Source organism: Schistocerca gregaria, chromosome 7 (genome assembly GCF_023897955.1).
Source record: "Schistocerca gregaria isolate iqSchGreg1 chromosome 7, iqSchGreg1.2, whole genome shotgun sequence".
In the NCBI taxonomy this organism is placed as follows: Eukaryota; Metazoa; Arthropoda; class Insecta; order Orthoptera; family Acrididae; genus Schistocerca; species Schistocerca gregaria.
In genome coordinates this window covers 188579711-188592882 of record NC_064926.1, presented here as the reverse complement: position 1 = coordinate 188592882, position 13172 = coordinate 188579711, and positions in this window count along the sequence as shown.

The following is a 13172-nucleotide window of genomic DNA, read 5'->3' as shown; positions in this document are numbered from 1 at the left end:
TATTACCATCTAGATCATCATGTGGAACACCTACCAGTGTTTAAGATGTCCTCCACTGCACCAATCTCCCAGCACCTCTGCAGTTACAGCAATGACATAGTGGCTCTCAAAGGACAGTTTGTGGGCCTCTTCCAATGTGATACCACAATCAGAAAAGTGCTCCTTCTTATCATCAATGCACCAGAGGCAATGGACATGGACTTGAACTCTTCCCCACTTTGGGACTATAAATGCACCATTCTACCAGTAACGTCCAGCCAGGCACTGACAATCCTTACTTCCACACTCTTCACAAGAAGTATCTTTCAGTGTTTGAACCTTCTACTATTGGCATTGTGTAATTTGAAATACACTCCTGGAAATGGAAAAAAGAACACATTGACACCGGTGTGTCAGACCCACCATACTTGCTCCGGACACTGCGAGAGGGCTGTACAAGCAATGATCACACGCACGGCACAGCGGACACACCAGGAACCGCGGTGTTGGCCGTCGAATGGCGCTAGCTGCGCAGCAATTGTGCACCGCCGCCATCAGTGTCAGCCAGTTTGCCGTGGCATACGGAGCTCCATCGCAGTCTTTAACACTGGTAGCATGCCGCAACAGCGTGGACGTGAACCGTATGTGCAGTTGACGGACTTTGAGCGAGGGCGTATAGTGGGCATGCGGGAGGCCGGGTGGACATACCGCCGAATTGCTCAACACGTGCGGTGTGAGGTCTCCACAGTACATCGATGTTGTCGCCAGTGGTCGGCGGAAGGTGCACGTGCCCGTCGACCTGGGACCAGACCGCAGCGACGCATTGATGCACGCCAAGACCATAGGATCCTACACAATGCCGTAGGGGACCGCACCGCCACTTCCCAGCAAATTAGGGACACTGTTGCTCCTGGGGTATCGGCGAGGACCATTCGCAACCGTCTCCATGAAGCTGGGCTACGGTCCCGCACACCGTTAGGCCGTCCTCCGCTCACGCCCCAACATCGTGCAGCCCGCCTCCAGTGGTGTCACGACAGGCGTGAATGGAGGGACGAATGGAGACGTGTCGTCTTCAGCGATGATAGTCTCTTCTGCCTTGGTGCCAATGATGGTCGTATGCGTGTTTGGCGCCGTGCAGTTGAGCGCCACAATCAGGACTGCATACGACCGAGGCACACAGGGCCAACACCCGTCATCATGGTGTGGGGAGCGATCTCCTACACTGGCCGTACACCTCTGGTGATCGTCGAGGGGACACTGAATAGTGCATGGTACATCCAAACCGTCATCGAACCCATCGTTCTACCATTCCTAGACCGGCAAGGGAACTTGCTGTTCCAACAGGACAATACACGTCCGCATGTATCCCGTGCCACCCAACGTGCTCTAGAAGGTGTAAGTCAACTACCCTGGCCAGCAAGATCTCCAGATCTGTCCCCCATTGAGCATGTTTGGGACTGGATGAAGCGTCGTCTCACGCGGTCTGCACGTCCAGCACGAACGCTGGTCCAACTGAGGCGCCAGGTGGAAATGGCATGGCAAGCCGTTCCACAGGACTACATCCAGCATCTCTACAATCGTCTCCAAGGGAGAATAGCAACCTGCATTGCTGCGAAAGGTGGATATACACTGTACTAGTACCGACTTTGTGCATGCTCTGTTGCCTGTGTCTATGTGCCTGTGGTTCTGTCAGTGTGATCATGTAATGTATCTGACCCCAGGAATGTGTCAATAAAGTTTCCCCTTCCTGGGACAATGAATTCACGGTGTTCTTATTTCAATTTCCAGGAGTGTACATTTCACCCTCCTCCCAATGGCCTCACTGTGCTTTTTTCAAGCTCAGAATGTTCTCTTCAGCGTGAGAGATAAGTCAAAGGTGGAGCTGCAATGTTTGCAAGAAACCAGCGGCTTGAGGGCAGTTTCCAATAGTCAGTGGGCAACATCCATTGTGCTGGTTGACCAACCGGATGGTTCCCTCCACATGTGTGGCAATTTCAAGGGTTTGGTTAATGCACAATCCATTGCAGATGCTCTCCATGTCCCATAGATGGACGAGATCCTTATTTGACTGACTGGGGCAAGATCTTCACAAAAATTGACTTCAAGGACACATACCTACAGCTTCTGCTGGATCAGGCATCACACAATTTGATAGTAATCAACACATCTTTAGGTCTTTTCCGCTACAACTGCCTCCCCATTGGGATTGCAAGTGCCTCAGCTATATTTCAGCGATATCTGATACACCTTACGAGGTATGTGTTGGGCACAGCCAACTACCTAGGTGACATTATCGTTGTGGGATGGTCCACACACGATAACCTAGGTGCTCTTTTCTCCATCCTCCATGTTGCAAATCTTCATTGAAACTTGGAGAAGTGGCAGTTTTTTGTTCCTGAAGTGGAATATCTGGACACATCCTCAGCATCTTTTGTATCTGGCTGACGCTGCAATATATCCAGGCTATGACGGTTTACCACTACCAATGAATGTCAAGCAACTTAAGTCAATATTAGGTCACCTGAGCTATTATCATAAGTTCATTCACCATACTGCAACTATGACTGCTCCACTGCACACGAGAACTTGTCATGGAATTGGGACACAACTTGTGACTGCACTTTCCAAGTGGTTAATTGGACATTGCTTCACCCCACTTGTCTGATTGCTTACAGTCTGTCACATCCTGCGGTCACTCCAGAGGACGCTTCCGATTATAGTGTAGGACCTGTCCCCTTGCATAGAGTCGATGGGGTCAAACAACCAGTCGCCTTTGTCTCTAAGACATTGACATCAGGCCAAAGCAACCATAGAAAAATAGAAAAAGAAGACTTGGTCATTGTCTTTGCTTTAGAAAAATTCCATGACTTTGTCTATGGGCGTCATTTTACCAAGTTGACCTACAACAATCACTTTCTGCAAATACTTTGTACTGATGCTAAAGTCACCAAAAAATTAGCATGCTACCTACAATGATGGTATCTGTTTCTCACTCATTATTCCTATGAAATTCGGTACCATTCTATGAATCATTGTACCAGTACTGACCTACTATTGTGGTTGCCAGTGCGTCAGGACTCCTCCTGTGACTCCGATCCAAAAATCTGTGACCACTGTAATGTAACGGACTACTGAAGAGTACGACACCACCCTTAGAGTCGCATCTGCCCTTGCAGGGTCAGTGCTCCAATTTCATTTCTATGATTTTTTTATTTAATATTATTGTATGTAGTATTTAATTTTGCCCAAATATTTTTTATTATATTATTCTATAATGTGAACTTTATTTGTTTACTTCTGGAGAATATGTTGGCACCAGTGTGAGCCAAAGACATTCGTGTGTGAAAGGTAGAGAGTCGGACATTGTTAAGGTGACTGTTGGAGTGAGTTATTTGGACTGTTGTGGGGAGAGCGTGGTTTTGTGAGGTGGACTGTTGATGGGAGTACGGAAGGAAGTCTGTCGTCTTATATAGAGAGTATCTATAAATAGTATGTGATATGAAGATGGAAATTATTGTGAAAAAGTTAAATTAATAAAAATGAAGAATCAATAGTAAAACAAAAATCGAGTACCAGTACTCAGTAGCACACAAAGACCCGGACCTAATGTTAACAATGTTAGATGGATGGAACGCACCATGGCGAGAATCAAGACAATGAGACCAAATTCAGTATCTAAAGGTAAGGTATTTTAGTTAGTTTTAGTATTCTGTGATGTATCATTCTTTTGTCTAAATATTAAGCTTAACATCGTCTGTTGTAGATACAGACCACCCAAGCTGGCGGCGTGTCATCAATTGATCATCATAATCTCAGGGTTTGAAATAGCATTTAAATGAATTGAAATTTTGTCGCTTGATATTTGATTTTCACCCTTGACGAAAGAGGGTACATTACAATTGGGGGCTCTTGTCCGGGATCCATTGCATTATTGAACTGATACTCGTTTTATGTTAACAGAGAACGATCTAAATGAAAGGAAATATAATCTACTGACATGTGGAAGTAACAATCCAACAAGAATAAGAAAAGTAAATAATAACGGACGTGGGACCACGCGGAAAAACGAGATAAGTACACCTATTAAGTTATTTGTATTGTTGACATTTTGGGCGTTTTGTCGGAGCAAGAGTTTCTTAATTCGATTAAAAATGACCGTGACAGACGAGTCGGAACAAAATCAGCAGGGGGATAAAAAGTCTATCGAAAGTGTTCAAGCAAGTGCTAGTACAGAAATGGCAAGTAAACAATCGGAAGGAAAGTTTGAAGAATTAGATATGTCCGCTATGTTGCAATTACTGTTAACACAGAATGCTGAACAATTCGATATTTTGAACAAACGGTTTAGTTGTTTGAATAAGCAATGTTCTGAACAATTTAGTTTCTTGAATAATGTAATTACAGAAAACGCGAAAAGTATGGAAAAGAAAGTGTCTGATTTAGAAGAGAAGCTTTTAAAACAAAATAGCCAATTGGCTAAGGAATTCTTTAATGAATGTTCAACTATCAAATCGGAAATGAAAGAGACGAAAACCAGTTTGGAGGAGCGAATAGACGAAATTGAAGATAGTGTAGACAATGTGGAAGATAAACTCAATAAAGTCGAATTAACAATGAAACGGGAAGTGGAAGAAACCGCGAAGTATTTTGAATCATTTTCCAGTGAGAGAAAAATTAAAGATAGGGAAATTATTACCAGAATTGACTTACATACGAAAAATGTCGATGACAAATTGTCATTGTTCGAAAACAAGGCAACAGAAAAATTGAAAATTATTGAACATAATGTAGATTCTTGTAACAATGTAATTAAAGACAATGAGCATGAGGTAGTTCGACTACAGAAACAATTAAATGAAATTCGGGATAATTTAGCTATGAAATCGGTAGCGACTTCATTTAACGGATTTTGGCCAGGTACAAACGTGCGTAATTTTCCGGGAGACGGAAAATTACACCCAGTTGATTTCATTATGAACTGTAGTGACAATTTTTCGTTCGAAATGAGTGACACTGTAAAATTCTTAGATGGAGAAGCATTGTTGTGGGCTAATCTAACCGCCAGTTCTGATTTTACCTATAGTCAATTCGAAAAAAGTTTTTTGAACAAATTTTTCTCAGCGTCTGTTCAGGCCAAAATCAAAAGCGATTTTCTTAATGGGGATAATTATAAAGCATGTGATGGTACAATGAGGGAATTTTGCGAGAAACAGCTAAGAAAGTTGGCGCATTTAGACAGACCTTTTGATGAACTAACGCAAATAGAAGCTCTAAAAAGGAGGCTACCAAATAGAGTTCAGTGGGACTTGGTATATGGGCCAGATGATTCAGTTGAACAATTTTTGAATTATGTGGAGAAATTGGATTGTGCATTAGAAAGAAGCAAAAGATTTAATGGGCATCATTATGAACAAAATCATGGAGGGTGGAACCAAAATTCTAATAATGGGAATAATGGTAGGCGAAATAATCATAATGGGAATAATCAGCAGGATCGTCAAGGTAATTTTCAGGGAGATTTCAATAGAGGAGAGAATAGCAACTGGCGTCAACATGAGAATAAGGGAAGTAATTATTATGGTGGGAACAGAAATAGACAATGGGAAAATCCAGATGGAAGACAAGATGGGAATGGGCAAGGCCGGTTAAACTAAGAGCCATCCCAATGAGGGCCTGTCAGTTTGGGACGAACAGATATAATGCTAGAAATCAGGCTAAGTGGAATCAGAATAGGTATGGGCAAAATGATTGCAGAAAAAGACATAGTAATAACATGACAAGAGCACCGGAAATTGATAAGAGACCATTTGATAAACAGTTTTGGCAGCAAGTCAGTGAGAAGGCTATGAGCACAGATAATTCTAGACACATTACTAATGAAGATTCAGAGGTTAGTGGGGAGATAATGAATAATTTGTTTAGGCAGGAAGAAAGTGATGTGAGGGGGGATGTAGGTGGGTGTTCCTATGTTAATAATAGTTATGATACCTTCGAAATAAATGCATTAATGTATTCTGATGAAATTGCAGTAAATCGATATCTGAGTGATGTAAAAACTTCTGTGTGTGAGAATGTCAATCAAGTACTGAATAATAAGGTTGTAGAATTAGAAGAAGTAGAGTGTGATGTTGATGTGAGAAGTCGTGCTGAAGTAGCTAAGGTTAGGGAAGTTGAGTCAGATGGTGAGATGTTAAATGATGTTGAGGAAGAGGCAGTTGATAGTGATGATATGGAATATAGAAGTGAGATAAGAGTATTTGTTGTGATTAAGAATGATGCAGATGTAGTTATGAAGGAGGAGGGTAATAGTGTTAGAGAAAATAATCATTCAGTACAAGAGGATCAGGCTGCAGTCACGTGGGTTAATACATCACCAGTAATCGAGGGGATAGACAGGGATGACATTACTATTGCGAATGAAGAGAAGATAATTACTAACTTAGGAAACCAGGGACAAGAGTTCATTTGTAGATTGTGGGACAGCCTTAATGAGGCTAATAAACATAATATGTTTTGGATACAATTGTTATCCATCTGTGAGAAGGTATATCCTATTTGGTGACAAAAAGCAAAAACAGGTATAAAATGTAAAGAATTGCCTATGATTACTGATAATAATAATGTGTCTAATTATGTTTGTGTTGAGAATCCTAGTTGGCTTCTGCACAATGTGCAGACTGAAAATAGTTTAGCTTATGTCAAACAAAATGAAGATCTTTATTTTAAAAGCATAGAAGATGACTTGATGCATGAAGATGTTGGTGAGCAGGAGAGTGAAATTGTAGGAAGCCCATACATGCAAATTTGTATTAATGATTGGACAGGTTATTGTTTGATTGATACTGGAAGCCCGATATCAGGAATCAGTGAAAAATTGAGGGATAGGATAAATAAAAACCATGAATTTGCAGAATTACCAGTAGTTGGGGTTAAAATTAAGGGAGCGACAGGAAGATTCAGTAAAACTGTAAAATGTCAAATTCTTTTGTCTTTCAAAGTTGGAGATGTGGTCTTTGATCAGGGTTGTCTTGTCATTCCGGACCTGAGTGAGGACATAATTCTAGGTATGGATTGGATAGTAAAAGTGGATATGGGATTTAATTGGAAAAACAAAACTGTCAAATTTAGGGAAGCAACAGATAAAAATAAGTTGTATACAGAGAGCTTCATTGAGAAGAATAGTAATAGTCATAATCAGATCAGGGGGTGGATTATTTAGATGATGGGAGATGCACTAATCCTTTTGAAAAACAGACTTCTATTGATGACAAAGATTATCAAAGCATAGTAGAAAATAAGATTGATGAAGCAGAGAGTTTAATTAGGGAACAACAATCTGATCTCATGGAACTTTTATGGGAATATTATGATGTATTTAGTGACAGACCAGGCAGAGTGAAAGGGTATGAATGTAAACTTGTACTCAAACCGCATGATCCATTTTTCATTTAACCGTATGGGATTCCATTAAGCAGGAGGAAAGCTGTAGAGAGGGAGTTGGAAAAGATGCAGACTTGGGGAGTTATCCAGAGGTGTAATAGCGAATATAATAATCCTATCATAGCCATTGCCAAGAAGGATAATAGTGTAAGACTTGTCCTAGATTCTAGGTTCCTTAATAAATTATTATAAAGGGAAACTGATCATCCTGAAAACATTGATGAATTACTACACAAGTTTGAACATGTAAGGTTTATGTCTAGCCTCGATCTGACCTCTGGATTTCATCAAATACCATTAGCAAGGGAATCTCAGAAATACACAGCATACTTATATAATGGAAAATGTTATACCTTTAGTGTAGTACCTTTTGGGCTAAATGTATCGGTTGCAGAGTTTATCAGAGCTTTAGATTATGTGCTGGGAAAGGAATTGTTACATAAATTAACTATATATGTAGATGATATTTTGGTATCCAGTAAAAGTTGGGAAGAACACATAGGGTTACTTAAGGAAATTTGTGAGGAGTTTAGAAAAGGAAGAATGTCACTGAAGTTATGAAAATGTAAATTTGCAGTGAAACAATTAAAATTTTTGGGGCACATTACATCTGACACTGGAATTATGCCAGATGATGAGAAAATTGAAGCAATTGCAAAGTTTCCACCACCTAGGAATAAGAAACAGCTAAAGTCATTTCTCGGACTGTGTGGATTCTGTAGGAAGTATTGTGCTACTCAGGCACTTAATGCACTTTGTTTAGGGAATTTGCTTAAAAAGAATACTATATGGGATTGGAATAAAGATTGTCAGATTGCTTTTGAAGAGATTAAACACCAGTTGGTAAATAGTAAAATCTTATGTAGGCCAGATTTTGGGTTGCCTTTCTGTATTATGACTGACAGTAGTAACTATGGTTTAGTGGCACACCTTTTCCAAGTGAGAAGTCAGAATGGGGTGGAAGAACATAGATCTATTGCTTTTGCCAGCAGGACATTGCAGAAACACGAGAGGCAGTACACCATTACAGAAAAGGAACTATTAGCCGTTCATTGGGCTTTCTCCAAATTTAAGAATTATTTATTGGGTCACGAGATGATAGTCTTTTCAGATCATAAAGCACTCTCCTACTTACAAGAATGTAAATTATACCATAGTAGAATCACGAGATGGGCACTTTTTCTTCAGCAGTTTAACTACACCATCAAATATATTAAAGGTGATGAAAATTGCATAGCAGATGCTCTTTCAAGGCATCCTTTGGGAGAATCTATTGGTGACAATGGTGATGAAGGAGGGAATGAATTTAAAATTATGTATTTAAAAGGGATAAATGAGGAGAAAGAGGTCGTGAAAATCTGCAGTGACATTAGACGGTTTCAGAATCATGATGAAGAGTGGAAACTGGTGAAAAGTTATATTGGAAAGAAGGGAAAAGAAAAAGTAGGGCAGTATTACAAAGTTCATAGGGGAATATTATTTCGGAGGATGAAGGAAGATAGTGAGGTATGGAAGTTATGTTGGCCATATGAATTTGTCAAATTACTTGTAAAATATACCCATGAAAGTTATGGTCATTGTGGGGCAGCAAAATGTATACAAAAGATTCAAGAAAACATTTACTTTTACAATATGGCGAGGACTGTGAGGAAAATCTTGTCCACTTGTGACTTGTGTCAGAGAGTCAAGGTAACCAATCAAACAAGTAGAGGTCAGATGCAAAATATACTTCTGAAACAGCAGCTTGATGTTGTAGCAATTGACTTGTATGGGTGACTGCCAACCACTAGAGGAGGGTTTAGGTATGTTTTTGTAGTGGTGGACTTATTTTCCAAATTTATTAAGTTGTACCCATTGAGGAATGCTACTAGCAAAAACATTATTTCATGTTTTACCCGTGACTATTTTAAATGTGTAGGTGTACCCAAGGCAATTCTTAGTGACAACGGATCACAGTTTACATCCAAAAGTTGGGAAACATTTATATATAGAGAGGAGATCAACCACATACTTATTTCAGCTTATCACCCATCCAGCAACCCAGCCGAAAGATACATGCGTGAAATTGGGAGATTATTTAGGACTTACTGTCATACTGACCACAACACTTGAATACATTACATTAGCAAACTTGAAGATGTGATGAATAGCTTACTGCACAGTTCAACAGGATTCTCTCCACATGAGATACTTTATGATAAAAAGCCACCAAATCTTATTAGTGAATTGATTGAGTTTCCAGCATGTAACAGCTTGTCAAAAGAAGAAAGAGAGGAGATTGTAAGGAACAACATGAAAAAGCAATGGGAAATTAGGAAAAGTAGACATGATAAGAGGGGGAAAATGTGCGAGATTAATGTGGGAGATTTAGTCCTAGTGAAAACAGTAGAAAAGTCAAAATCATTGTGTGGGGAATTCTTTGATATTTATATAGGACCATTTGTGATATCTGAGAACCCACATCCAAATGCCTATAGGTTGATCTATCCTGAATCTAGAAAACTTTTTGGTCTATGTAACATCACGAAGTTGAAGAATTATAAAAGTCCAAGCTAAGTTTACAGTGTCACAATTTTGAAAACTTGGGACTCTGTCTTGATCTGTATCTTTGCTGTTTAATCTTGCATTTTGCTTTGTATATATTTATGGTTATTACAATGAATATCTTATGCTCTTGCCTTGCACAATGAGTGCAAAACTTAAATGTTTCTTTATACTCGTGTGATTTGAAAATATAGATTTTTAATCTTAGTATCATTGTGTTAGTGTTAGTTGATGACACCATACTTCATCTGTTTGAATATGGCTATGTTGAACGCAAAAGAGCTTATTCATTTAGACATTATGCTTAATATCTTTGTTATTGATATTTATTATACACAGTGTAAACTGTTTGTAACATTTTGTTACTGAAGATCCTTTATGAACCAGACTTTATGAGTAACTGACCAACACACTCTTATGCTAAGTATTTGTGTTGGGGAGAGAAGTTTTCATGTTTCTATTCTTGTTTATGCTTATGGAGTTTTAACTTTTGTATTATCATTTTTATTGCATAACTTTGTCTTGTCCAATAACTATGGACTTTAAACACAGTATTGGGCCATGTTGATTCAAGAGAGATCACTAGTCTTATCTTGTTTGAAAACATGTGCACTGTGCACATAAGTAGATACCTGGACAGGCATTTACTCTTGAACCAGTGAAACAATTATCATTTCTGTGAGAAACTTACCTGAACTATAGTTTTAGAACACTTATATATGCTATACATTGTTTTTCTTGTTGAGTCATAACTCACAAAATATGAGTACTTAAGTATAATAATTTGTACCATTGCCTGTTGTGAGGCTTATCTACTATTACCTCAAGTATATATGGATTTGATAGGATACCATACCCTTTAGAAATGTACATTTTGATTTACTGATACCTAACATAAAAACACAATGATAGGACTGGAGAGAAATATCAGTAGATGAGATTTTTCAGGGGTAAACTTTTATTCGTGAATCCTTTTATGTAATATTTAAATTTCTTTATGCCTTGTGTTATTACTTAGTCAAAATTCCAGAGGTGTGACTTTTGTTCTATACCACTGAGACATCTCATTCAAAACTTACCTTGCCACTGACAATGTTGTGTCTGTAATACACAAACACTTAGGTAATTCTGTCAAGATTTGATTCTGAGATCTATGAAATAACTGTGAAAGTAGTCTATATATGATAAAACTGTACATTAGAAATCTGGAATTAATCACTTACTGAAGATATACATTGAAACTGCAGATATCAAAATGCTGACTATTTCACTTACTTATGCACAAAGCTATGAAACTTTGGTTTCAAATGGGGAGTAGACTTCATGTCTTATGACATAGGCAACTAAACTAACCACAAATTTACACTTGTGAAGTGACTTATATGCTATGATATCGATATGTGACTGCGAGAAGTTATGACCGGAGTAACCTGTCTTTACTACAAACTATGTGAGTTGAAGTATGAGGATGAAAAACTGCAATTAATCTTGAGTGAACCAGCGTTCATACTCTAATAGTGATGGTGATCCTGTTTTGCCACAGTTGTGTATACTATGTGGTTCTCATGGAGACACATAGACACCGTGCGCCTTGGTACTGGTTGGACTTCTGCATACTGTTTAGTCTTGCGTCCTGTGCATATGGCCAAGATTGATTGAAGGCTGAGTATTGATGGCAGAAGATGGATGATTCTGCAATATAATTAACTAATCTACATGTTTTATGTGACAAAGGAACTGGGTATGGAGAGAGGACTACACACTGTACATAGATGTACACTTTACATGATTACACATTGCCTATGCCATGAGTAGAGGGAATTTTCATATATATGTATTTATATTTTCTTTGAATTTTAGGATTAGAAGTGTGTTTGCTATTTTACTATCTTATATTGAAAAACTGACCTGACCAAGCTTCTGTTCTGAACAGTTGAGAAAACAACAACACCTTTATGTGGATGGAGCTCTGTATCTCCGCAGATTTATGTTTTACTGACTAACTCTGAAAGAAATTGACCTTGTATAGACACAGAATATGAGATAAGGGTAGGTTGTATGAGTGTCAGCATGGAGTGGATTAGGATTAGAGGATAAAGTACATGCAGGAACTGACAAACACAAAACTTTGTGTAGTATTTACATGCATTCAGTTTATTACTATTTAATTTATATTTGTGAGAAAAGTATTTTCCCACAACATTTGACGGGGTTTACAGATTCCCATTACAATGCCACCTCTGAATTTGTACATTTGAATTATTTTATACATATGTACAAATGAAGCATGATACCACTGATGATGGCTGGGTTAACATGATCCCATTGCACTGCCATTTCTAAACTCTCACCTTTTAGCTATTTTACATTACATTATGGAAAACTTATTGATATGAGGACGCTGAGACGCTATTTAACTGAGATTGTTCAAATGATACTCTTTACATAAAAAAAAATTATTAGCCACATATTTCTCAGTAGATGTCTGAACTAATTTGAAAATAACCTTTTTAGCTGATTTTAAAACCAAGTCGATATAAGACCACATTTATCTCTTTTATGTCTTACTTTTAGTGTCTAATATATTTGTACAATCATTATATAAATATGTAAGTGAACTCTGGTAATCAAACCCAGTATGGTAGGGAAGAGGCATCCTGGGTGAGATACCAATGTATTTATATGTGATTAATTAAGTGTCGTGTGATTTCAGGAAAATTACCATGATAGATGAGGCGATTAAAGGGACAAATTCAAGAGGAAAAAACCAGCAGAAAGAGATGAGAAGACAACTATTGAAGATTACATTAACAACAAAAAAAAAACAGTGGTTTGTTGCTTTGTGTATCTGTCGAGATCTCTTGCAAAATACTTTTGCATAAAATCTCGAGGGGTGTGTGTAATGTAACGGACTACTGAAGAGTGCGATACCACCCTTAGAGTCGCATCTGCCCTTGCTCTAACTTCATTTCTATGATTTTTTTAATTTAATATTATTGTATGTAGTATTTAATTTTTCCCAAATCTTTTTTATTATATTATTCTATAATGTGAACTTTATTTGTTTATTTCTGGAGAATATGTTGGCACCAGTGTGAGCCAAAGACATTCGTGTGTGAAAGGTAGAGTGTCAGACATTGTTAAGGTGACTGTTGGTGTGAGTTAGTTGGACTGTTGTGGGGAGAGCGTGGTTTTGTGAGGTGGACTGT